Source organism: Kogia breviceps, chromosome 17 (assembly GCF_026419965.1).
Source record: "Kogia breviceps isolate mKogBre1 chromosome 17, mKogBre1 haplotype 1, whole genome shotgun sequence".
NCBI lineage: Eukaryota > Metazoa > Chordata > Mammalia > Artiodactyla > Physeteridae > Kogia > Kogia breviceps.
Genome location: NC_081326.1, coordinates 75,834,055 through 75,859,407, shown reverse-complemented (window position 1 = coordinate 75,859,407; position 25,353 = coordinate 75,834,055). Strand labels below are relative to the sequence as shown.

General features: G+C 49.8%; 1 long non-coding RNA gene across 7 annotated transcripts; it reads left to right on the top strand.

The window, feature by feature from the left end:
• Positions 1-1,898: 1,898 nt before the first annotated feature.
• LOC136792881 (uncharacterized) lies at positions 1,899-20,276 on the top strand. Of its 7 annotated transcripts, none has more exons than XR_010837450.1 (4): positions 2,000-2,056; positions 12,468-12,717; positions 15,468-16,100; positions 18,589-20,276. It is a non-coding gene; the product is annotated as an uncharacterized lncRNA (long non-coding RNA). The 7 variants fall into 7 exon arrangements; XR_010837449.1 differs by lacking the exon at positions 2,000-2,056 and having other exon boundaries at positions 11,654-12,717; positions 15,468-15,847; positions 15,962-16,100; XR_010837453.1 differs by lacking the exons at positions 2,000-2,056; positions 12,468-12,717 and adding an exon at positions 1,899-1,996.
• Positions 20,277-25,353: the final 5,077 nt, after the last annotated feature.

Genomic DNA, 25,353 nt, shown 5'->3' with positions numbered 1-25,353 from the left:
TCCCTTCCTTCTACCAATACCACACAGCCTTGATTACCATAGCTATGCAGTAAGTCTTGAAATCAGGTAGACTGATTCCTCTGGTTCATCCTTCTTTTTCAAAATTGTTTTAGTTATTCTAGTATATTTGACTTTCCATATAAATTTGAGAATCATCTTATTTATATCTACAAAAAAAACTTCCTGTGATTTTGATAGGAATTGTGTTAAACTTGCATATCAATTTGGGGAAAATTCATGTCTTTAGTATGTTGAATCTTCCAATCCATGAACATGGTATATCGCTCCATTTACTTAGATCTTTTAAAATTTCCTTCATCAGCATAGTGTGGCTTTCAGCATACAGTTCTTATACATGTTTTATTAGATTTATACCTACTTCATTTTTCTGAGCAATTATACATGGTTTTGTATTTTTAATATCACTTTCCACATATTCATTGCTAATATTTAGAAATACATTTATTTTTGTATGTTGATCTTGTAGCTTATGACCTTGCTGAACACACATATTAGTTCTAGGAGTTTTTTTCCTTCTTCATCATTTTCTCTCTCTTTTTTTTAAATTAGTAGATTCCTTGGGATTCTGTATTTACAACCTCATGTTGTCTACAAATAGATCCAGTTTTGTTTCTTTCTTTCTGATGCATATGGCCTCTGTTTCCTTTTCTTATCTTATCTCTCTGGCTAGACCTCTACTACCATGTTGACCAGCAGTTGTGAGAGTGGACATCCTCATCTTGTTCCCGATATCAGGGGGATAGTACACATTCTTTCACCATTAATTATGATTCTGGCTGATGTAAATGTTAGATGTAGATTTTTTTTTTTTTTTTAGAGGTCCTTTATCAAATTGAGGAGGTTCCCTCTATTCATAGTTTTCTAAGAATTTTTATCATAACTGAGTGTTGAGTTTTGTTAAAATGAAAACTCAGTTTCCTTCCAAGGAGGGCACAGCATCTGTTGGGAAAGCAAATGAAGGACCTGCCTTACGGTCAGAGAAGGAGGCCTTGAAGACACCTGGGCTTGGATCCAAGGGAGGGGGAGGGTGTGGCCAGAAGGGAGCAGGTGGGGCAGCAATTGATGAGGGTCCTCAGAGTCTTGAAGGGCCCTGGGATGGGAGAGAGTGCCCGGCATGCAGGGGACAGGAGGGTGGCCAGCAAGGGAGATTGTGGAGGGAGGGGAGCTCAACAGGGAGGTGAAGCCAAAGTACCTCCGTCAGAGATCCACAGTAAGGGGTCCAGCTTTATCCCAGGGACAGTGGGGGAGAGGGAACAGAGTGGCATAGTGAGATCAGTTCACAGGCCACTGCAGTTTCCAAGGTCAAAGGCAAGGGTGACTCAGGCTGTGGAGGGGAACAATGGGGAGATGTGTGAGTGTAAAACCATTTAGGGTGTAAACTCCACAGGCTGTGATAGTTGGATGTCAGGGTGACAGTTGGGGAGGGGCCACGAGCCTGATCTTTTTGATCAGTGCCCTGTTTCCCAGGAAGGCAACTTGTTAGCCCAAGAGATTGCAACAAAGAGCGTCTCTGGACACAATAACTTTCTCATTCACAGCACTTTAAGCCCCTCGTGACACAGCACTTTACAGCCTAGAGGACTTTGGAGCTCCCTCATCTCTGGGCACCCTGCTTGCGCTCTTCAGGGGCCCCCACAGACAGCCTCCCCCACTGCTCACCCCACAGCCCCCGATCTTGTTCGGTTGTGCTGCTCAGAGTTCCCTGGACCAGTGCCCCTGGGTCAGCCCCCTGTGCCTTTTCCCACACTGTCCCACTCCCTGACCTGGCCTCCCTCTGCTCTCTGTGTGTCTAACCTTGGGGCTGGGCTCAGCTTTGGATGCCCAGCAAATCCACTCTGGATTAGTCTGGTTTCTTCCTATCAGAGAAGCACAAGGTTACACAAGGCATCCGTCATTTCATGCTCATTGTAGGACAGATTCCTGTTTGCTGTTGCTTTCATGCCTGTCTTCACAGTGAGTCTGATGTTCCCAGGAGGTAAGAACTGTCGCATTCCTGTCTGGTGCCCCCATAAACCCCACTAAGCTGCTACGCCGGGTGAGTACATTTTTGCTAAACTGGATCTTATGGAATTGAAGCGTGTGGGTCTGTGGAGCATCAGGCTCAGGAGAAGCGGAGGAAAGATGGTGAGCTGAGCCCGGGTTGGTGCAGAAGGTGGGTGGGCTCCCTGAAGCCCGGAGAGGCATAGTAAGGAACGTGTGGAAAGTGTGCAAACCGACAAAGTCAGAACCTGCATGAAGGTGGTGGCGGCCGGGCATCAGCGGAATCCAGGTGCGGTAATCAGAGGGAAGCTGGTGTGGAGGTGGTTACCTGGGTGTTGGGAGGCTGAGGCGGCAGAGACAGAGGGCGGTGAGCTGACTCAGACGCGGTAGCTACAGAGGCAGTGTGTTCCCTAGGCTGGTGGAGCTCAGAAGAGCTCAGAGGAGTGCCTGTGGGCTGGTGTTGGAATCTCCTGGTGCAGAGCTGGTGCAGGGCCTCCAAGCAGCCAGGGCTCAGACCCTGGCTCTGCCAGTGCCTCTGTGCGTGGTTGGCTGTGCTGGTGTGATGCCCACAGGCCCAGCAAAGAGCTCTGGAATCCCTTCTTCCCGCTGTGCCTTCCAGTCTACCACTGGCAGAAATGAAGAGCAGTCAGATGCCCAGGGGGCTGGGGACTATTCTTGCCGATCCCAGCCCCAGGGCCACAGAGTGGAGTAGGGAAGGATGGGCTTGGAGCCAAGAGACACAGGGAAATCAGTTCTGCATTGACAGGAAAGGAACTGGGGATAGTTGATAGCTCATCCTTTTTTTTTTCTTTTTGCAGTGAGTTAAAAACAAACACCCACATCCACCCACCCAAATTAACATTTCCTCCTTTTGCTCCAGATATTTAAAATATGAAGGAAATGAACAATTCTGATCAGGCTGAAGTCTCCTTCGCTGTCCTCAAGCCCAGAGAAAAATTCCTCTCTCAGCTGTGAGGATGAACTGCCAGCATTTGTCTTTATATTAACACTGTGATGTATGTGTCAATGAAGAATGCATGCTACTGCCTTGGGGTTTTTAAAAAATCACATAAGAATGAATTATAAATCAAGATTTACTATGAAGCTGTAATAATTAACATTCTATCCTGCTGTGTATATTCTGAAACTTATTTTTCGTTCAAAATATCCTTTTGAAATCTGGCCACGTCATTCATTACATATATAGTTCAATAACGTCTTGTAGCTGTATCAGAATGTGTTCAAATGGACCCCTGATATTTGGATTTATGCTTGACTTTCCCTGCTCTAAACAACACCACAGTGAAAATTCCATATGTTTATCTCAGCACACTTCTCTTTCAGATTTCCCTAAGATTCTATATTCCTCTAAGTAGATTTGATGAGTCAGATGTTTGAGCATCTACATTTTCATTTGCTTAAATTTATTTTTAACATACAGTTACATTCACACTTTGTGTCCAGTTGAACAGGTTTTGAAAAATCCTCACCACTTTTAGGATCCTCACCACCCCCAGAGTTCCCTGCTCCTGCCTCTCTGTGGTCAAACCCTAGCCCCACACCCACCTCTCGGCAACCACCATCTTCTCCAATCATTTACGTTTGCTTTTTTCTAGAATGCAATATAAATGGAGTCACAGAGTGGGTGGCATTGGGGGTTTGGCTTTCTTCAGTAGCGTCGTGCCCTGGGGACTCACCCATGCTCTCACGTGCCCCCAGCTCGCTCCTGTGTGGCGCCGAGGAGGACTCTGCAGTTTGGAGGGACCCAGCATGTTTCTTCCTCCACCTGATGGAGGATATTTGGGGGCTTCCAGATTTTGATGATTGCAATAAACATTCACGTACAGGTTTCGTAGAAATATAGGTTTTCGTTTCTCTTGGGAAAAGACCTAGGAGCGGGATATCTGGGTCATACTATAAGTGCACACTTGACTTCTTAGGAAAATACCAAACTGTGTTTCCAAAGTTGCTGCTGTACCATTTGCATTCCCACCAGCGATGAATGAGGGGTTCCAGGTGCTCTGTATCCTTGTCAGGACTTGGTATTGTCAGATAAATATGTATACACACGCATATTTTAATGGGTATGTATTGTTAACTTATGGTCATTTTAATTTGCATATCTCTATCGGTGAATGATAGTCAGTGTATTTTCATCTGCTTATTTGTCACCAGTATATTTTCTTAGCTAAAATGTCTGTTCAGATCTCTTGCCCATTTTACTGATCTATTCGTTTTCTTACTATTAAATTGTGACAGTTCTTTATATATCCTGGATACAAGTTCTTTGTCAGAAGTGAAGATTTGCAAATACTTTCTCCTAGATGCAAATACATCTCTCATGGAAATATATTTTCATTCTCTTAATAGTCTATCACAGAGCAAAAATTTTAGTTTTGATAAAATCCGACTTAATGTTTTTCTTTTCTGTATTATGCTTATGTCAAAGAAAACTTTGCCAAGTTAAGGGGTTGGCAAACTATTTCTGAAAAGGGATAGATAATGAATGTTACAGTCTTTGTGGACACGTGATCTTGATCTCAATCACATATACTTGGTTTTGGGGGGGGGGTTGGTGTGTGGGTTTTTTTTTTAACAAGCAATTAAAAATGCAAAGCCGTTCCTAGCTCAAAGGCCATATAAAACTGTCCTTGGACTGAGTTAGGCTTATGGACCATTGTTGACTCCTAGACTAACCCAGGGTCACAAAGATTTTCTCCTATGTTTTCTTCTAGAAGTTTTGTACGTTTACATTTCACTTTCATGTCTGTGATCCATTTTGAGTTAATTTTTGTGTAGTAACATGAGGTAAGGGTCAAGATTCAATTTTTGCATATCGATGTCCATGTTTCAACACCATTTGTAGAAATTCTCCATTGCAAAGGCAAATGCTTCTGCACTTAGTAAAACTCAACTTGACTCTATTTGTGTGGGTCAATTTCTGGACTCTCTATTCTGCTCCATTGTTCAATCCTTTTAAGAGGTTGTTTTTAGTATTTTATACAGTTTTAGCAGAAAAGTTGGTAATAATTACTGAGCCCAGCATTACTGGAAGCAAATGTCCCTCAGTTTACTTATTTTAACCATAGTGGTCCATCACATGTGGTCACTTTCACTGTCACAAACACTAAACAGCCAAGTTCATGGCCTCCTGTGTACACACCTGAGGGACATCTCGGCCCCTGGTGCTCAGTGGGGCATTGCCACCCCTGCCATCACCCACTTTGTGCTTTCACAGTGCTTGGAATCACTGTAATGGCATTGAGGGGTTAGCAGCCAGGGGTGCTAGACACCCTACAATCTGTGGGTCAGCATGGACAGGAAGAACTGCTTTGCATCTCACACAACTTTCAAATGTCCCATCTGAGCATTCATGTAGGGGAATCTGTTTACCCAATTTAATATTTGAATAAAAATATTTTTGCATGGATGGAATATAAACTGAATATGCATGCTGAATTTTCCAGGAATGCACCTACCTTGTAAATAGAGCTTAGACTGAAGTGTGTTTTATTCAGAACTTTACCAAGAGTCCTTCACCATTTCAGGTGATCATGTCACCGATGGTCTTTGAACAGTGCTACCATATTGGAGGGTTTATAAATATCACCCCCTATGGATTGTGAAGCATATCACCCTCTCTTCTAGGCACCCACACAATGCAGCTCTACTAGTCTGTACTTACATCACTATTGACAGCGGTCACACACACACCTACATGCCAGTGTTTTTACTTAGTCTTATTTCAGAATGTTGTATGCAAAGTGTAGACAATATTCAGCTAAATATTTCAAATACAGACTTACTCATTCTAAGAAAATAAAAGCACTTGACACCTTCATTGAGTCTTTCACTTCGCTGTGCCTGAGTATGAATATATGGAATTACATACTGTTCTGCTATAAATTCCTCTCCTTTTATTTCTGCTTCATATTATAGGTAGGGCATTATATTGATTTTTAAAAAACAATATGTGCTGGTTAGGTTATAGTGCCTATGATTTTCATGTCAGGATAGGGGTGTTATACAGTGTTTGTAATAAGGACTTGCTGGGTCTGGAGGAATAGAAGTGGAATTTCTGGGAGAGAGGGGACGCCCACATTTTCACCCTCGCTAGTTTTGCCGAGCTGCTGTCCACGGTGCTGAAACAATGACTTCCTGCCTCACAGCAAGCGGCCTCCTCCCCGGGGTCCACATCCTCATCAGCCCTCGCACTCTTGATTTGCTTTTGTAATGTGTGCAGTGGTATCTGTCGTTTAATTTACATTTCCCTAGTGCTACTGAGTTCATACACCTTTCCCTGCTGTTGACTACCTGGGAATCCTCCTTGGTGACTTGAAGTTCACATCCATCGTCCATTTTTCTGTTGTATATTTTACTTTATTCCTAATTGATTGCTACAGGTTATTTACAAATCTGGACGCTAGTGCTTTTTCTATGTACTGTGAATTGTTCCATGCCTGCTGTCACGTGTCTTTTCATTATGTTGTTTATTTGCTTATTTATTTATTTGGTACCAAAGTTTTTCACTTGTTGTAGTTACTTTCATCAGTCTTTGCTTTAGGTGTTACTTTCTTTGGGTCTTGTCTAAGAAATTATTTCTTATTCTTAGGTCATAATGAGAATATCCTATAATTCTTTTAAGAAGTTTTAGGGACTTTAAAAAAATTCTCTTTTCTGTCCCTAATCATGTGGAATTCATTATATTGAATAGAGTAAGGGAGGGAATCTAATTATTTTCTTTTCTGATGAAAAGATCCTATATTAAGCCATCCGCCCATTCTTCACTGATTTGTAACACAACCTCTATAATTCATTAAATTCCCATATATGCATCATACTGTTTCAGGGCTATTCTGTAGGGCTTTTTCGTTGCTGTTCTCCGGATCCATTTGTGATATTTGTAATTTGCTGCACCAGTTTTATTTTCTATGTTTTCATAATACTTCTTGACTTCTGGTATTCAAGCCCCCCATCCATAAACTTACTTGCTTCAAAATTATTCTTGGACTTTTACTCCCTCACGTGAAATGTGGAATTGGTTTGTCAATTTTCACTAACAATACTATTGGGATTTTGATTGAGATACCATTGGATTTATTAATTAATTTGGAGAGAATTGTAATTTTTATGATATTAAGTCTACCCATTCATGAAAATCTCTTTATTTATTCAGCTCTTCTATTATGCCCTTCAATAAACTTTGTAATTTTGTAATTTCTTCATAAAAATTCTTGTGCATCTTTTATTACATTTATTCCTAGGTAGCACAGTTTTTGTCGTTATTGTGAATGGGATTTATTTTCTCTATCACATTTCTTTGCTATTTTATGGCACATGGGAATGCTATGCCTGCCAATGCAGGGGACACGGGTTCAAGCCCTGGTCTGGGAAGATCCCACATGCTGAGGAGTAACAAAGCCCGTGCGCTGCAACTACAGAGCCTGCACTCTAGAGCCCACGTGCCACAACTACTGAAGCCCACGTGCCCGAGAGCCCGTGATCCGCAACAAGAGAAGACACTGCAACGAAGAGTAGCCCCTGCTCACTGTAACTAGAGAAAGCCCATGCACAACAACGAAGACCCAATGCAGCCAAAAAAAATTTTTTTTTAAGTTGGTTCTACATTCCACTACTCTGTTTTTACATGTTGATCACTGTATCCGGGAACTCTGAGGATGTCTCTTCTAAGCTTTAATCAGTTGTCCAGATTCCTGGACAATTGTGTAATTTGCAAATAACCACAATTTTAGCTCCTTCCATTGTCTATCCAATTTTTTCTTTTACAGCACATATTACAGCATCCAGGGAAATGCTGAATAGCAACACTGGTTGCCATCAGTCATGCCTTATCCTTGGCTTAAACGGAAATGCTTCTCCAGTTCAACCATCTTAAATTTAATTTCACATGATATTAATATTGTTATAATGGTTTTGTTATAATTAGTATTCTATGCTTTTATTTTAGCTTTCCTATATATATACATTCATAGAAATTCCATTTATATTCCAATCTTATAATCTGTTTTTGAATACATTTGCATTTATTATAATTGATTACTATAATATTATACTTACTTCTATCATCTTATTTTGATTTTACCATTCTTTGTTTTCCTTTTTTTGTTTTGATCCTTTTTGTTTTGTTTTGTTTTTGTTTTGTATTTTTTTGTTTTTTGCAGTACGTGGGCCTCTCACTGTTGTGGCCTCTCCCGTTGCGGAGCACAGGCTCCTGACGCGCAGGCTCAGCGGCCATGGCTCACGGGCCTAGCCGCTCCGTGGCATGTGGGATCTTCCCGGACCGGGGCACGAACCCGTGTCCCCTGCATTGGCAGGCGGATTCTCAACCGCTGCGCCACCAGGGAAGCCCTGATCCTTTTTTTGCTGTCTGTTGGATTGACAACTTTCTCTTTTATGTCTCAGCAGGCTTTGTAATGAGTAATTATATTTCAAACATTTTAGTGAGTACTTAAAGTTATAAACACGGAATTAAATGTAAAAATTCCAGAAATTATAGAGACATTCAGAATATCCATCTTCCTCTTGTGCATGACCAAGATCTTCCCATGCCTGAAGCATTGAACTCATCTTCTCTTTAATTATTCTGTAAGGATTTATTTTGGCTCCTTTTTGTAAGCATCTAAACTTAGTGGGATTTTTTTTATGGTTAGTACTAAATTATATTTACAAACATATTTCATCAATCAATGCACCCTTTTTGTTTCCTGAATTTTAACTCTTTTTCCTCTGGGTTTTTTTTCCTTGCTGAATTACATCATTTGTTAGTTCTTTCAGTGAGGGTTGGGATCAGTAATCTCTCTCAATCCTTGTATATCTGAAAAATCTTGATTTTTGTCCCTCTTGCATGGTAGTCTGGCTGGGTATAGAATTCTAGCTTGAACATTATTTTTCCTCAGCAGTTTGAATGAATTACTATATGGTTCCAGGAATCCCTTTTGGTTGATCATAAATATGCCTTCACCTCTTCTCTCTCATCGCCTTTAAGGTTTTTTCTTTGACATTTTGTGATTTCATTAAAATATGTCTTGTTTGCATTTATCCTGCTTGGAATAAATTGTGCTTCTCTTAGCTGAAAACTTTTATCTTTCTCTGTTCTAGAATATCCACAGCCGTGATCTCTGAGAATATTTCTTCTCCAATTCACTGTGTCTCCTTCTGAAACTCATAGACCATGTTGGACCTCCTCCCTCCATCTTCCAAGCCTCAACCTCTTTCTTATATAGTGTGCATCTCTTTAAAATGATCTCTTTGTTTTAAGCTTTACTATATATTTATAACTGGGGGAGGGCTTGCAATTTAATCAATGTCTTACATGTTGCAAATGGGAGTGGAGGTTTTCCTACCTCGGTTCAGACTGACATATTGAATCTTGAGTCTCCCTCTGTGCTTTGAATCCCATGACCAGGTTTTCTCCATTATTTTTAGCTACTGATGTGGTGGTCCCAAGAGGTAAAACCATTAACATCCCATCTCCTATTCTCTGGCGAGCTATTTATTCACACTACTCTATCTCATGTTCTAGGAGTACTGGTGCTGCTGCTACTAGCAGTGGTAGTAATAGTAACAGGAGTGGTCGTGGCAGTCACTGCAGGTCCTCCGTTGACATTGGTTCCATAAGTGGGCACCTGTCCATCACTGTACAGAGCACTTCCTATACAGCATCTCATTTCATTCTCTCAGTGACCTATGGGATGGTACGGCTATTTATCCTCTTTTGAGGATGATAAACTGAACACAGAGAGGCTAGGAGAGTGGCCAAGGTCACAGAGACAGCAAGTGGCCGAGTTGGGATTTGAAGTCACAACCTCAGACCCCATGAATGAAGTACTTGACCGTGATGGCTCTGAAGTGTCTCCAGAAAGAACCAGAAAGGAAGAAAACCAGGCATCTAGACTCTGAATATATTAACTGAACGTCTCTTTTTCACGCTCTGGTCACTGGTAGGATCCTGCCTTTGAGAGGTTCTCATTCTAAGAAGAAACTGATACGGGAGTGTAATTAGAGCACATCGAAACAGCAGCGAGAGCTTCCGAAGCCCGTGGTCCTTGAGCTGAGTCATAAAGATGAGGGGAATTATCCAGACGAAGGGAGGAAACGTGTGGGATCTAGGCAGAAGGCTCAGCACTGCGGAGGCTGACCGGGAAGCAGCATCTACTGGGTATGAGTCACTGCAAAGAGCTGGTGCTGCAGGAGGACAGAATGAGGGACCACAGCTGCGGAGAAGGCTGGGCATGTGGGCAGGAAGCGCCTTTTCTTGCCACGTCAAGGACAGAATCCTTGGACAAACAGACAATGTAGGAGGAGACAAAGGGAGGGTGTCAGGTGTGCAGAGAGACCCTCACACCTAGCCAACAATCAGCGGAGTCATTTTTGCAGAGGTCTGGATCATTGAATGTCCTGAAAACAAGGATTTCAGGTGAGAAAGGACCGTTTCTATTCCATGGAAACCTTGCGCATATTCGAATTTTCTCATTTCAGTAACTGGTGTATGGAAACCCCTGCACTGAAGGAAAAGGCACCAGTTCGGAGGCACAAGCCCTGCACTGTCCGCAGCCCCTCCTGGGGACTCCAGTGGCCTCTTTCATTTTGCACCCACATCCCAATTCACAGGCAGGGAAAATGGACCGTTGGTAGTAGCAGCTCTTCCAATGTGATGAGGAACAAAATGAATGAGGGACCTAATTTGCGAAAAGATGTGGCTGTGATTTAATTTAAGCCACCTGGTTAATACATTTTTTCCCCTAATTTCAGCCTTGGGTGCACCGCATTCATTGGCACTGGCCGCTTGGCTCTCCGTCCCCGTTCTCAAGTCACTTTCGTGCATAAAGCTGTCTATTCTTAACTAGATTAAGGCTGCAGGAGGCTGGGCTGTGCCCTTTCTTCCCACAGTTTCCAGAGTGGGGGCTGCATCTTGCCATCAGATTAGGGGCTGCTTGGGACAGACAATACTCACCCACTTACTTCGCAGATCTTCAGCGGATACCCGCTCTTTGCCGGGCACGGGCAGGCCTGGCGATTCAGAGCCCTGATGCTGACGTGGCCTCGTCTTTGTGCGGAGGGGCTATAATGGGTCATGGGCACCGACAGCTGTGGCCAGAGAGGGATGGGTTCAGTGGAAACACTGGGGCGGGTCTTGAGGGCTGGTAAGGCTGGGGCTCTGGGGAGGGCTCTGGGCAGAGGCGGCAGCTCAGCGAGAAAGGCAGTGAGTGACTCACTCCACAGCAGGAGCTGGTGAGGCAAAAGGTGAGGCAGAGGGGCCGGCTGGGCTGCGGTCCTCAGCAAAGGGGACTGTGCCTCCATTTGGGAGGAGACAGAGACTCGGGGCATTAATCTCGAGACTCACAGGCAGATGTTGGGGTCTGAGAGCAGTACTCCCCCAAATGTAACCTGCAGATTCCTGTTCTGCAGGTGTGGGCGAGGCCTGAGCCTGCATTTCTGCCAAGCTCCCTACCCAGGTGTTGCTGAGGAGAGCTCTGTGAGTGGGAGCGGGGATGCAGCCATTTTGAAGGGAGAGGATGGCCTGAAGGCAGCAGGGCCAGCAAGGAGCTGGACTCAAGCCCTGTTGGGATGGAGGCCGGTCGCCCTCGTCCTGTTCACCCCTGGAGCCTCCAGAGCAGGGAACTAGGTGCTCTGTTTCCTCCCTCCCCCTGCTCCTTCCTTGTGTTTGCCCATTTGTTTGTTCCTTCCTTTGTTCAAAGGAAATGTGGAGAAGGAGGTCCACTGTTGGGGAGCTGCATGTCCAAGGTGGGTGAACATCTAGCCGGCAGAGCAGAGCAAGACCCACAGGTCCTCCTCCTCCAAGAAGCCTGCCCTGACTGCTCAGCCCTGCCAGCACACCCTTCTCTCAGGAGTGACTATGCTTCATGTGCTGGGGTCACACATGTTTCCCACTAAGTCCTAAAGCCTCTGCCAACAGTAACCATTTTCTTCCTTTGTTTCTCCCACAGGGGGCAACTCAGGGCTGGGTCCCCAGTGGAAACTTGACCATGACCTTCTGATCTGGGAGGCAGGTCAGGAGAAGTGGTCAGACGTGTCGCAGACGCTGAAGTCCCTGTCAGATGTGTGGCGAGAGCCTGGGCCATAGCAGGCTAGTGACACCCAGGAGATGAGGGCTCCCCTCCATCCCCCAGCCCAGTCCCTCCCTGGGAGGGAGTTGGTTACAGACTGAGGTGGGAGCGGCCTGGGAGAGAAGAGGCTGAGGGCGGGGGCAGCAGCTGATTTGGGGTCTAGAGGAGGCAATTTTACATCTCTGTGCCTTTAAACTGAGCCACAAAAGCGAGATTCCCAGGGAGGGGCCCCTGGAAGAGGGAAGGAGGCCACCTCTCGCTCCGGGGAACCATTCTCACTGCTTAACGATGCACAACTCAGTAATGAAGAGAGAGTCTACCAGACCCAATACGATCTGAAATTAAAGAAAAATGGAATGTATTAAAAATGCATTGCAGCGTTAATGGAGGATGTCAGCTTGACAGCCCGAGCTGCATGTGTCATGCCGGATCAGGGAGAGCAGCTCTGGGCTGGCAGCTCCTCCTCGGCTTCCCTGCCGGCCGCAGGGCTCCAAACCACAGGAGGAAACTGGGGCTGGGCTGACGCACCCGAGGAGACGCCAGCGTCCACTGCTCCCTCCAACCCGGCTCCTCCCGATGCCCGGGGAGCCTCCAGTCCCCGTCCAAGGAGCGGTGCCCAGGCTGTCAGGCAAGTTGCTTCCTGCTCTGTCCTCAGGCACCTTCTCTGTGCCCCCACCCCGTTTCCTCGGGAGCCAGGTTCTCTCCTTCCCGCTCCCTGAGCCCTCCAGGCCGCTGAGACTCATTTCTTCAGGGCCTCTGTTGACCCCCTTTGAATTTCCTGGGAGGAGATTCAGGGTTTGTCGGAGAAACGTTAGACCCTGGATGGATGCAGGGAGTCCGGGGGTGGCTCCGTTCTGTGTTTTGTGGTCAGGTCAGCTGGCAGGATGCCCCCCCCGGGCACAAAAGAGGGGCCACTCTGCCACCTGACACGTGGCATCTCGGAGGGCGGTGCTGTGCGGCGGCCAACAGCGCCGGCGCGGGGCTGAGTGCCAGCCGAGGCGCCTCCTGACCACGTGGCCTCGGGGGTGACACTTCCCTGGCCAGGCCGGGGCTCCTCAGTTTTCGAAGGGAGCCGATGAAAGTGGCCGCTGGGCTGAGGATCACACGGACTCGGGTGTGTCCTCTCCGTGGTACCGAGCCAGGAGCGAAGGGATGGATGTCCTGCGGGGGTGGGGGGGGACTCTGGGAAACACCTTGGACGCTGGCTACGGGGGACAGGACGGGCCAGGCGCGCACACAGGGAAGACAGCAGGAGCAGCCGAGCTTCCTCAGACGGTCTGGAGCTGAGCTCAAGGAGGCTGCGGGGAGGCTGCCTCTGCGTACAGGCCCGAGGCTCCGGCCTCCCGGGGTGCGGTGCCAGCCTGCGGCTGGGCGGCCGTGTGGCGGGGACACAGCTCTTCTGCTTGGAGGGGCTTGGAGGGGCCCGCGCAGGTGCTGCTTTCCTTTGCAGAACTGAGACTTTTTTTTTTTTTCTGTTTTCACTTCTGGCCAATTAGTGTATTTCAGGCTGGTAAAACCAAGAAGCACAAGAGAAAACAATGGGGAGAGAGCACGGAAGGCCCCAGGCGCCCGCTCTGGGAGAGCAGCCGTTCTACCAGCCATGGTTCTCACACTCTCTTCTGGGCTTTTTACCTTGTCCTCCCCATTTGGCTCTAAGAACAGTGCTCACGAGCCTCCGTCCTGGCCCAGCCGGCGGGTTCCTGTCCACCGGGACCTGGCACCAGCCCCGGGAGCCGGGAGCCGGGAGCCGATGGGCCTGATGTCTCGCCCTGTCCTTCCCTGCGACAAATCCATTCACCGCCGGCCTCGCTGTGAGGCCCGGGGGCTCTGGAGCTCGGCCAGCCGCGGGGCATCCAGGTGGGGAGACGGGGGAGCCCGGGGAAGCGGGGAGACTCCCGGGGCCACAGGCAGGGAAGGGCGGGAATCTTTTGGACCCCACCTTCCAGCCTTGACTGCAGGGACTCTGCCTTGAAGCCCATCTTACAGGCTGGGGACAAGAGGACCTGCAGATAGAGCGCTGAGGGCTGAGCACAGCGTCCCTGCGGCAGAGGCTGGTGGCCTGTGCTGGGCAAGTCGCTTCTGCTCCCAGGGCCTCAGTTGCTGCGGTGACTAAACAGGGACGATCAAAAGATCGGAGAAAGGACACCGCGGGGCGGTCAGGAGGTGTCTTGTTTGAAGACAGCGTTTAGGACCCGCCACCTACTTCGCCCCACCCCTCCCCACCTCCGCTGTTCGGGGAAGGCATGGGGAGGGCAGCCTCCGGGGACGGGGACGGGGAGAGCCAGGGTGGGGGTAGCGTAGAGGGCTGCGTCGGGGGCCACGGGAGCAGTACCGCGTTCCTGGGAACAGGGGATCTCCCCGGGGCCCGTGGGTTCTACCCACGGACTTGTGAGGGGCGCTGAGCAGCCCAGCCTGGCCGCAGGCGCACGGCACAGAGCGCTGTGGCCCCTCTGCGGGGGCTGCCGTGGCGGACATCCGGCCGGGGCAGCGGGTGTGGCCTGGGCCCCCATCCGCGGTCTGTTCCTTGCTGGCCGTCTGGCAGCGGGGGTGCCAGTAACCTCGCTAAGGACCCTCTGCTCACGTGCACGTAGGCGTGAGACAGCCAGCACCCCAGAGCGGGCTGAGCCCCAGGCCACGCCGCACGCCTGCACGGGGTGGCCGTCCCATAAACGGGCCCCGCTGGCATCCTGCAGGCGGCTGCCACGCCCAGCCCGAGGGTGACCGGGCCTTCTTACAGCCGAGCCTGTCTGCCCGACCTCGGCCTGCTCTCTGCGGCCCTGCGGCAGTTCTCCTATCCCAGGCCCGGCCTGCGGGAGTGCTGTGAACTCGTACAGGAAGGAGCCTGTTCAGCTATAGGCTTTAGCGGGTTCCTTCCTGGGGCGTGGAGTCAAAGCCAAGGCGTTTCCTCCGGGCAGGCGCCCGAGGCTCTGGAGTGTTGCATTTGAAGACAGGGCCTCTGTCTGGAAGGAGGCACGTCTTGTGCCAGAGCCCTGGATGAGGGAGCAGCCTCCCAGGGCCTCCGGGTGTCTCTTACTGGAACCGCTACATGACATCCCTCTTGTCACCGAAGTGGCAATGAGAAAGGGTCTTATCCGATCTGGTTTCCCCGCTCAGCCCTGGGGCTGCTTATTAAGGGGATGAGGCTGCCACCGGCACAGAGAAGGCTGAGGGAGCACCTCCCGCTCCCAGGGATGCCAAGGACCTCGGGACACACGGTCCAGCCTCTGAAGGTCGGGCAGCCACGTCCTCCACGGTAAGGACCTTCCAGGGTGAGGGGAGAGGGACAAACTGGACCCGGTTTCTGTTTCTTCCTCATGTTATGCCTCCTGGGTGAGTCACCGGTCTCTTCGGAGTTTGCACTTTGCCGTTTTAATGCAGAGTCTGCTCAAGAGGAGAGGATGCTGGTTTGTTCCTGGTCAGTGTGAGAGCCACGTTTCTTCGCGACAGATCACTAGACGTGGGATCGCTGGTCGATCCCATTTTGATAGATTCTGTCACTTGTCTTTTCAAGAGGCCCCCTGTGCCAGGCTCTGTGCTGGTTGAGCAGGAAACCGAAGGACGAGCGGGATGTGCTCCTGGCTGTCAGAGCTGGAAGGTTGGAGGAAAGGAGGCTGTGGGCGGTCAGCCCCCAAAATACGCAACCACAAGCCAAGGAACGCCGGCAGCCCCCAGAAGCGGGAAGGGCCAGGAAGCTTCCTCCTCTAGAGCATCCAGAGGGAGTGTGGCCTGCTGGCATCTTGACTTTGGACATCTGAACTGTGAGAGAATAAAGTTGTTTGATTTTTTAAGCCATCAAGTTTGTGGCAGTTTGTTATGGCAGAGCCCTAGGAAAATAGCCAGAGATCAATAACCAAATGTCTGCATGTCTGTAGAAAAAGCCCCGCTGTTCTGAGCATGGATCCAGCCCAGAGACTGCTGGGCCCGAGGGCAGCATCCTCGGTCTGAGACCAGCCACCTTCTGAGCACCAGCCTGGCGACCCCACGAAGAGATGGACCGGGGCCCCGGCACAGGTAGGTTGGGGGTGGCCAGGAGCAGCTAGACCTTTGGGGGACACCAGGCCTGCAGGGAAGGGACAAGTCCCCTGGCCCACACAGGTGCACAGCCCTCACTCTCCCACGGAGTCTGTGCCCCTTCTGTGGTCTCTGCTAGACAAGGGGTCCACGCCTGGGTTCTTGCAGCAAAGTATTTGACTCAAATGGGAGGAGAGAGAGCAAAACAGAAAAGTTCCTCTTGAACACCCTCCTCCCTCCTCCTGCTCACCTTAGACAGAGTCCTTCCACCCTGCAGCCCCTGTGCCGAGCTGGCCTGTCCACACAAATCCACACACACGCAAGGGGATTTTTTGCAAATCATTGAAAACATTTTGATGTGGTGCTGTATCAGCTGATATGGGTCTGCCTGCCTCTTTTTCCTGATTATTTCCCCAGGACATGGGGAGGGATCACCTCCCCTTACTGATGAGCATTTGGATGGCCTCTGGTTTTCACAAAAGGTGCTTTTATATGTTATGCATATTCACACGCTTTTCTTTGTGACAGGTCACTAGACGTGGGATTGCTGGTCAATCCCATTTTGGTAGATCTTGTCACTTGTCTTTCAAGAGGCTGCGCTAATTTATCTTCTCACTGGCGGTATGTAGGTGCCCCTCCTGTGCGCTCACTCTCTGGTACCCGATATGATCAATCTTTTACATTTCCCACGCTATTGGGTAAAAAAATTGTAAATCTCACCGTTGTTTTAATTTGCATTTCCCTGATTTCTGATGAAGCTGAGTATCTCTAATCTCCTGTTGAGAGTTTGGGTTCTTCTGCCCTGAACTACACACATTCTGTGTAATTTACCTCTTATTGTTGATTCATGGGTGCTCTTTATATATTATGGATATTAATCATTTCTATTTCAAGATTTAGCAGATATTTTTTCCAGGTTGTTACTGTCTTTTTAACCCTGTTTATGGTGACTTTTAAAAAATCCCATACAGAAAACTTTCTTTTTTTTAATGACCTCAAATATTTCAAAATTTTCCTTTATATCTTACAGGTTCAGGTGTTGCCTGGAGGTTTTTCCTGAGCTCCAAACTTTTAAAGCATATTATTATCTTATATTTTAAGAACTTTATGCTTTTTTCAAAAATAAGGGTTTTTTTTAATTCGTCTAGAATTTATTTTTGAGTATAACATGGGGTATACATTTAACTTAATGTTTTTCTTCATTGCCAATCATCCAAAGACAAATTTTTGAATACCCCCTCCTGTCCTTGCTATTTAAGATAACACCTCCTGTTACAGTGAATCCCCATGTACACAGGGCCTGTTTCTAGAATTTTTATCCTTTCTGCTTCATCCGTCGTTACTTTTTGCACCCTCACCACCCGGCTAGGTTTCTTGCAGCTTCTTTGTGGTGAAATTCCCTCACACTCTTCCTTTCATCCCAGCTCTTCTCAGACCTCTTGGTCCTTCCCAGCTCTGCCCCATGTCAGCACTACCTACATGTCCCCTTGGAAGGCCCAGGTTCACCCCACCTTGGTACCGTCTGCAGAGCCTGGGCAGGGGTTCATAAATGATGGGCACTCCACACCTTGGATGAATTCGTACTGGAAAGAATGGCTCTGGTCCAACTCTACTCCTGATTTTGTGACAAGGGCTCAGATCACATGGACTGCTTGTCCTTGATCACAGGCATCATGGTGCTGGGACTGAGACTCAAATATCCCCAGACAAGGGAATCAACAGAGGCCACAGCCCAGCACAGCCCTCTTGCAGGACATTTCCAGCCGCTCCAGGCCTGCAGGGCTATTTGTAGGTAGTTCTCTTTGATAATCCCCATTTTACAGAGGAGAAAACTGAGGCTCAGAGCAGGTACGTGGCTTTCCAAGGGTCCCAGCTAGAAAACAACACACTCAGATTCAAACCTGCATCTGTCAGACGTCTGAGGCTGGCTCTTAACCACTAAACAACGCTGCTTCCTAGCAGCAAGTCAAGGCCCAGGGAGGTCAGGGCAGCCCCTGATCCTGACCTGGTCACTTGAACAGAGCAAAGCACCTTTCTGTATAAATAGACATGAGAGGAAGGCTCAGGGTCTCAGTGGTCACCAAACCCAGCTGCCCACTTGGGTGGAAATGAGACCCAGAGCAGGGGCTCTTGCAAAAGGCAAGAGACTCTGCCCCAGCCTGGCGCCTTCTCCTTTGTCTGTAGAATCAATCATGTCTTGGACAAGGGTCTAAGCACTGGCTTTGAACATGGAGGGCCCAGTCCTGGCTGGTCTGGAGGATGTCCTCAGACATGGCAGTACTCCCTGTCCGTGCAGGCTCCGGGAGGGTGTAGGCAGGTCTGTGAGTGGTGACCAGGACAGAAGTATCCCCACTGCCCTGGGAGAATGTGTGTATCTCCACAACCCCGTGAGAAGTGTGGAGCGTGAATGCACAGTTCTGTGCTGCCCTGTGCTTAGCAGGGAGCAGGGCCAGCTCGGGAGATGTCTCTCTTGTCTCCTCCACCTCAGCACCCTGGCTCACTGACAACCAGCAAGGACAGCGATGTGTGATGTCTTCAGGCAAAATCCAATGCAAACCCCATTCCCTCTCTGCCAAGGAAGAGGCGTCACTCCTGCCCTGAAGAAGGTGTCTGCTCCTGAAATCAATTTTTCAGCTCCTGCACAGCCCCAAGCTGAAGTGACAAGACTTTTATTGAATCGTGCCCTCAGCATCTCACTTATTGGATAAGTGGGAGCCAGACAACTCTTCCTGTCTGCTCTCCGCCTCGCTCACAGTGGCTCCAGTTCAGATGTCACCCAGCGCCTGGCCACAGAGGGGACAGCCATGTCCACTGGCCACGAGACCAGAGCATCTCCTGATGGCAGGGACCACTCAGTTCATCACTAATGTCACCGTGCTCAACAAACGGGCATTACTGCCCCCATTGTCCTCAGTTTATGCCAAGACCACCACCACTGCCCTCACCTGGCTCCTGTGTCCACCACCACCCTCGCCTGTCCACTGCACCCACCACCATGGCACATATGCAACCTTGGGGAAATCACAACCACAGCACCTCTACTCTGTCATCGGCAGCTTAGCTCTCACCTCTCCTGCCCTCTCTGTCTCTTATTATTTTGTTATGATCTAACATATTATTTTGTCATGTCCATTAACTAAAGTATAGATAACAAAGTTTTAAGACATGCATACAATGCAATGTCTACTATTGTTGCTACTCAACAATAAAAAGAAACAAACTATTGATATATTCAATGACAATAATGAGTCCTCAAAACACGTTGAACAAAAAGTCAGATACACGAGAGCATGTAATGTATGACCCCACTTATATGAAGCCCAGAACAGTTGCAACTAATTGATGGCAGTAGAAATCATATCAGTGGTTGCTCCTAAGGGTGGAGGAGAAATAAATGCCAAGTGGTATGACAGAAACTTGGAGCTGTTAGAAATTATTGTATACAATTGTCAAACCTCATCAAACTGGACTCTTAAGGTTTTTACATTTTATTTTATAAATCTTATATCTCAGTGATTATAATAAAACCAGTCAATGCTGCCCTAGAAAACTCACGGTTTGGAGTCATACGTTTAACCATATGATGGAGCAGGCGGTACAGGGCTATAACCCTCTCACATCAACAATCACAAAACCTGTCAAAATAAAGGAGATGATTCCTTTCAGCAGTGGGCATCAGACAACAGTGCAGGAATGTACAGAAGGCAGACTTCTAAGGCGAGGCCCATGAGTGCCCAGCAAGCTGTCTGGGGACAATTTCCAACCATGGCCTGGAGAGCTGGTTCTGAGCGGGACACAGGTGTCCCTCTGAGTTCACAGGGCAGAAATCAGCCTGAGAGGCACATGAAGCTGCTGGAATCTGTGGGGCAGGGATACAGAGAATGGGCAACTGTGTAAAGAGGGGACCCCAGGAATGCTGCAACTCTGCAGTAAGGACCAAGCCCTACTCTAGACTCACCAGACACAGCCTATAACAAACTCCTGGACGAAGCTGCAAGGCTTACAGTTGTGGCTTGTATCCTTCCAAGGTAGAGGGGTTTGAGATATACTATGTGCTTCCTCAGGTTTGCACCAACTTCAGGGGGCAGTGGCAGCTTCTGGGGGTGATGGGAGGAGAGGAAGTCAGGCGAGGTCATAATGAGATCAAATGGTGAGATATTAAAATACGAGAGTGTGCGTGCTGTGTACAGAAGCGTTCATTGTTTCGTTCTCTGTGTTTCTCAGTGAAATCCTTTTCCCAGCTCTGAAGCAGCAAAGGTGTCACTCATGAACGTACTGGGCGTGAAGGACACCAGACACAGAAGATGGGAAGTGTGTGGTCCCCCGACACACAGCCCCCAGGCAATGCAGTACCCTCTAGGGGGAGGGGTAGCACTGCCTGGAGTGTTAAGTGAGCCCCGGGGGATAGGACACGATCTCTGTCTTGATCGGTGGGTACGCCTTGGTGTCAACACCCCTAGAGCAGCACATTTAAGATTTTGCTTTGTTTCACCTAGAAAATAGTAGAAAACATGGACTACATGTAACTTGGTGCCCTGAGTGGGACCCTGGAGCAGAGAGACACGGCCGCGAAAGATGGGGCAGGGGGGCCACGGGTGAGAACCTGGACACGGCACAGACTTCAGTTATTAGTCACGTGTCAGCCTTGACTCCTTAATAGGCATCAACGCATGGCACCAACATAAGATTCTAAAGAGGGTAACAGGGTGGGTTCATGGGAAGTCTCTGTAAATGATGCTCTAAACCTAAAACTGGTCTACAATTAAAAGTTTATTAGCAAAGGGCTTCCCTGGTGGCGCAGTGGTTGAGAGTCCGCCTGCCGATGCAGGGGACACGGGTTCGCGCCCCAGTCCGGGAGGATCCCACGTGCCGCGGAGCGGCTGGGCCCGTGAGCCATGGCCGCTGAGCCTGTGCGTCTGGAGCCTGTGCTCCGCAACGGGAGAGGCCACAACAGTGAGAGGTCCGTGTACCACAAAAAAAAAAAAAAAAAAGTTTATTAGCAAATAAGGGGAAAACGCCAGCTCACGTCGCTTCCTCTTGCATGGGAGGGAAAGCTCCAGGCACCCGAGAGGTCCATGAGGTCCCCGAAGTCTTGCAGGAGCAAACCCCCACTTGCTGGGTCCCCGCAGGCCCTCAGGCGGCTGTGCAGGTCCACGAGGGCCCCAGGCCCACAGAGCTTAGCCGGGGCCTGGCGAGGAGTCAGTGCCCACAGCTGGGGGCTCTTCTCACCACCGGCTGGCATTACTCTCAGCCTGACATGCCCCGCGTCCCCAGAGAGGCAGAGGGGTGGCTGCTGAGAGCACGCCTGCAAGCAGACACACGAAAGGCAGGGCTGGCTCTTGCTCCGTGGGCTGCACTGGGCAGGCGGACGAGGGGGAACCCCGTGTGTCCATGCTGGCCATGGCTGCGTGTCGGGACTCTCGCCACTACCACCTCTGTGCTTCCAAGAGAAGCTTCCACCTCCTGAGCCCATCAATCATGCTGCCTCATTCTGAGCTCCTCCTCTGCGGGCCCCTGACGTTGGAGCCCGAGGGTCAGGGCCCCTCCCCGTGTCCTTCCTGTAACCCCCAGGCCATCCGGGCGGAGTGGTGCCACAGCTGGAGGTGGGAACAGCGAGACTTGCTGACGGACAGAGGAGATAGCCAGGGCCACCCCGCCCTCCTGAGCGGCGTCCCTAACAGGGGTGGGGGAGACGAGGGGGTCCTCGGGGCTCCCAGCCGGGCCATTAGGCCTGACACACCAGCCCAGAGGCCCAGGGCTGCTCCTGTCTCTGGGAAGGCTGTGAGCCGGAGTCTTAATTAACACTGGACAACAGTCATTTGTATTCCTGGCAAGACCTGGAATTTTCTCCATGGAAATTTTTTTGCTTTTGGGAGAGACTCTTTAACTGGCTAATATGTTTATTAATAGACATGTATGGCTGTTAAAAATAAAGTTCTCCATTCATCTGTCGATGGGCATTTAGGTTGCTTCCATGTCCTGGCTATTGTAAATAGAGCTGCAGTGAATATTGGGGTGCATGTGTCTCTTTGATTTATGGTTTTCTCAGGGTATGTGCCCAGTAGTGGGATTGCTGGGTCATATGGTAGTTCCATTTTTAGTTTTTTAAGGAACCTCCATACTGTTCCATAGTGGCTGTATCAACTTACATTCCCACCAGCAGTGCAAGAGGGTTCCCTTTTCTCCACACCCTCTCCAGCATTTACTGTTTGTAGATTTTTTGGTGATGGATATTCTGACTGGTGTGAGGTGATACCTCGTTGCAGTTTTGATTTGCATTTCTCTGATGATTAGTGATGTTGAGTGTTCTTTCATGTGTTTGTGGGCAATCTGTATATCTTCTTGGGAGAAACGTCTATTTAGGTCTTCTGCCCATTTTTGGATTGGGCTGTTTGTTTTTTTTGATATTGAGCTGCATGAGCTGCTTGTATATTTTGGAGATTAATTCTTTGTCAGTTGCTTCCTTTGCAAATATTTTCACCCATTCTGAGGGCTGTCTTTTCATCTTGTTTATGGTTTCCTTTGCTGTGCAAAAGCTTTTAAGTTTCATTAGGTCCCATTTGTTTATTTTTGTTTTTATTTTCATTTCGCTATTAAGTGGGTCAAAAAGGATCTTGCTGTGATGTATGTCATAGAGTGTTCTGCCTATGTTTTCCTCTAAGAGTTTGATAGTGTCTGGCCTTACATTTAGGTCTTTAATCCATTTTGAGTTTTTTTTTTTTTTTTTTTTTTTTGGTATGCGGGCCTCTCACTGCTGTGGCCTCTCCCGTTGCGGAGCACAGGCTCCGGACGCGCAGGCCTAGCGGCCATGGCTCACGGGCTTAGTTGCTCCGCGGCATGTGGGATCTTCCCGGACCAGGGCACGAACCCGTGTCTCCTGCATCGGCAGGCGGATTCTCAACCACTGCGCCACCAGGGAAGCCCTTGAGTTTATTTTTGTGTATGGTGTTAGGGAGTGTCCTAATTTCACTCCTTTACATGTAGCTGTCCAGTGGCACATATATACAATGGAATATTACTCAGCAATAAAAAGAAACGAAATTGAGTTATTTGTAGTGGGGTGGATGGACCTAGAATCTGTCATACAGCATGAAGTAAGTCAGAAAGAGGAAAACAAATACCATATGCTAACACATGTATATAGGTCAGCTCCCCTTTGAGCACCCCCGTATGCCTTTCTTTCAGGAGGCACTGGGGTACCTGTCCTTACCACGTAGGTGAGGTAGACAGGCGGAAAGAGCAACTCATAGTGCTGGGAGCTCATCCCTTTGCTGGAGGGGGTCCAGCCTGGGGGTGTGAGGGAGGAGCTGTAGGCCGGCCTTGGCCGTGGGTGGGGGGTTGAGGCTGTCTTCTTGGAGGGGCTGCGTGAAAGTCACCAAGTGGCCAGCGCTGACTGGAGCCCGGATCTCGGACCCCGTCGAGAGCCCTTCCGTACACTCTCAGGAGGGCCTGAGCCCCAGGCAGGAAAGGGCCCGGCTGACGAGGTGGGAGCTTGAGCCCGTTTGGGGCCAGGGTCCTGCAGGCTGGGAGAAACTCCAGGTGGACACCAGGAATTCGGAGTTTGGGCCCCGCTCCTGCCGGAGACAGTCCTGACCTCGCTCAGCTGCGGCCGGCCCTGCCCATTGGCCTGCCTGGCCCAACTATCTGTCATCTTCGGAATCCAGTGTGGCCTCCTGAATGACCCCAGTGCTCCCAACGGGGCCAGCAGTTCTGAAGGCGGCCGCGCCGCTGCCGAGGAGGTGAGTTTTTCAATTACTGCAGCTGCGCGGCAGATGATGCGGGTGAGGTAATTAACAAGGCACCTCTCCCGGGAGGGCCCGGGCTGGGCTGTGCACGCTGGCGGCCAGCTGCTGCCCTCTGGTGAGGGTGGCTCTCCGCAAACCTGTCCACCTCTGTCCCCCGGCGTGTGCTTCAGGCCCGGCTCATCCTCCGGGACCAGAAAGGCCTTGAGGAGCCCCGGTTCCCCAACTGGCTCAAGGATTCCCAGGGGAGCCTGCCTTGCTGGCTCGCCCATCAGGTGGTGAGTTACTGCTGACTCCAGGCGTGTGCCAGGGTTCCAGTGAGGATGGAGCCCGGGTACTTGATACGTAGCAGGTCTCCCTGTGTGTGGAATTGTAGCTCATTTCTACTTCCTTTGGGAAGGCCACTGCCTTTCACTCCCCTTGGTCGGAGCCCTTCTCCCCCTTCCCCTGGCTCTGCCTGCAGACCTCACCCCTGCTGGACACTCAGCCCCACCCCCCCATCCCATCCAACACCGCTGACCCCTCTTCACTCCAGCCGGGGACCATCTCCTCACAGCTCGAGAAAGAGCTGTTAGCACCCGATGCCTGCCAGGCCCTGGTGGTGGCTTCTCTGTGGATGCTTTTTTTTGTTGTTGTTGTGGTACACGGACCTCTCACTGTTGTGGCCTCTCCCGTTGCGGAGCACAGGCTCCCGATGCGCAGGCTCAGTAGTTGTGGCGCACAGGCTTAGTTGCTCCGCAGCATGTGGGATCCTCCCGGGCCAGGGCTCAAACCCGTGTCTCCTGCATTGGCAGGCAGGTTCTCAACCACTGCGCCACCAGGGAAGCCCCCCTGTGGATGCATTCTGACACCTGCTAATTGGACACACTTTCAGGCTTGCCCGGGCCTGTTCCCAGGCAGAGAATCGAGGGGCCAGCCTCCCTAGGAAACATCTGGAAGGGGTGTGACATCTGACCCAAGCCAGGCAGGGAGGGAGGGAGCCGCAGGGACAGAGACCCAGAATGGGAAGTCCTGGACCCAGCCTGAGACGGGTCCTCCTTCCCTCTTCGTGGCAGGGAAGCGCATGGCCACTTCCACTGAGAACCTCCCGCTTCAGGCTGAGCAGCCAGCAGTGGCTTCCCAGGTCCTTTCTGCTCTGGTTCAGGGTGAGCAGAGAAGAGGGGGCCTCCCGTCCTCCCCCGTGGAGCCTTCCTTGGCCTGTGGCCACGTGGTGGGCAGGAACCTGGGCTCTGGCCCGCAGGGCTCCCCCTGGGAATGGTGACCAACAGAAGTGTGACCCCCCCCCCGCCCGCCCCCAGGCTCCCCCCTCTCACTGCATGTGCTCCACAGAGACGGGGCGGTCCGCACCCTTCTACAGATGGGGATCGGGGCTGGAGAGGGGCAGGGTCCTGTCCTAGGTCCCTCGGGGAGAGCAAAGCAGGCCAAGGTCCAGGACCCCATCCAGCCGGGCTAGAGAAGCCTGCCCGGCGCCAGCATGAGGGGCGAGACGCAGCAGAAGAGATGGGGACGTG